The sequence below is a fragment of the Alligator sinensis genome, unplaced genomic scaffold (assembly GCF_000455745.1).
Source record: "Alligator sinensis unplaced genomic scaffold, ASM45574v1 scaffold1730_1, whole genome shotgun sequence".
In the NCBI taxonomy this organism is placed as follows: domain Eukaryota; kingdom Metazoa; phylum Chordata; order Crocodylia; family Alligatoridae; genus Alligator; species Alligator sinensis.
Window position 1 is genome coordinate 50,723 of NW_005843533.1, and position 1,764 is coordinate 52,486.

Below are 1,764 nucleotides of genomic sequence, written 5' to 3' on the forward strand. Positions count from 1 at the left end.
AGGACAAGGACTCCCCATAGGCTTAGGGTCTCCGTATCAAAGTCCTATATGAAAGGAAAGGTTGGTTTAGAAAGGCAGGGGAGGAGGAGAGGGAGATTAATTGGCGTTACCTGTTTTAATCCAGAATTTTGCCACTAACTCCTGGAAGACCGATTGAGGCTCAACATTAGGAACAACTCCTTCACAGGCAGGGTGTCCCGATTGTGGAAGAAGCTCCCTCCAGACGTGGTGCAATCGCCGACCCTGGAAACCTTCCAGAGACTGGACAGCACCTTGCTGGGGTCACCTGGCCCCCAGCAGTCTTTCCTGCGTGGTGCAGGGGCTGGACCCCATGGTCTTCCAAGGCCCCTCCCGGCCCCTACAACCTGTGAGTCTTCATCGCTGTCCTGGAAGATGACACAGAGTGAATCCTCAGCACGCTGGGAGATGACACCAAGATGGGGGTGGGGGGAGTAGTAGGTAGGCTGAAGGGTAGGGCTAGGATTCAGAGTGACCTAGAGAAACTGGAGGATCAGGCTGGTTTTGTGCAGAGCTGCTGCCCAGCCAGGCTGCCCTGAGCCTGTCCCGGTTGCTCTGTGCTAAGTGCAGGATGATTTTGCCTTCGTTGAACCTTGAGATGTCTTTTGGCCCAGTCACCACTCTGCACTGTGGTGAAAAAAGCAGGCACTGCTGGGATTTGAACCCAGGACCCCCTGTTTACAAGACAGGTGCTTTAACCAGCTAAGCCACAGTGCCCACATTGAAGGGCTTCCCGTTCCCCCCCACTCCGGGGCAGGGCACTGCCTTGCGTTGCACACGGAGACAGAGGCGTTTCTCAAAGGCTCGGCGGTGGGCGCAGGCAGGTGGGGGTCGAGGCACGTTCTTCACAGACGTGAGCGGGACCCGGGCCCGGGGTCACATTCCTGTCTCCCGCGCCAGGGAGCCAACGTGACCGTCAGTCCGACCTGCAGCTGCACACCCGCTCCCGCCAGGTCCCCGCTGTCCCCAGCGGCCCCTGCACAAGACACGCGTCCCCGATCCATGCGCCAAAGCCGGGGCAGTGCTTGCAGGAGTCCGCGCAGGCTCCCGCTCTTGCCATCGTGTCCAGGGGGCACGGTCCCGTGACGTGTGGAGGACCACGCACTGGCTCCAGCTTCACAGGGGCGTGTCGTCATCATCACAGGAGTGTCGGTCTGTGACAGCTGCGTCACAGACAGGTGCGTTGCACAAAGCGAGTGGACTGCAGCCATCCGCGGCCTCTGCAGAGACAGCTGCGTGGAGAGGGGAAAGGGCCTTGTGCCGCTGCCCTGCCTCCTGCCAGCCCAGCGGGGCCCGCATCCGAGCCCTGCGCCAGCGACGGCGGTTCGAGTCCCGTGCGGAGGCTGCGGTCAGCTCGGTGTCCTCAGACGTGTCTCGAGGGCACTGCTCACCAGGCCGTCTGACGCCGTGCGGAGCAGAGAGCCCCTCCCGAGCCTCCAGACGCCGGCGGGAAGAGAAGCGCTCGCAGTGTCGGCAGCTTCCTCCCAGGGGGAAGAGCGCAGCTGGCTGCGAGGGGGCGCTGGGGAATGACGGATACACAGCAGTGTCTTGATATGGTTACCACGTAATTTCACACTAGACAGGTGGAAAAGCCTTGTCCTTGTCAGATCAGTCAGGCAGTGCGCACTGCTCCGTACGTCTCCGGCGGGTTTCAGAGACTTGGGGAAGGCAGTGCTCGGGGGGGCTAGGAGTCGCCGTGCCGGCAGCGCGCTGGGAAGTGCCGCAGTTGGCGCCAAGGACCCCCCC

At 61.8% G+C, this 1,764-nt stretch overlaps 1 non-coding gene across 1 annotated transcript; it reads right to left on the reverse strand.

Annotated features, from left to right (window-relative positions):
- Positions 1-661: 661 nt before the first annotated feature.
- On the reverse strand, positions 662-735 carry TRNAT-UGU. The gene has a single exon. It is a non-coding gene; the product is annotated as a tRNA-Thr (tRNA).
- Positions 736-1,764: the final 1,029 nt, after the last annotated feature.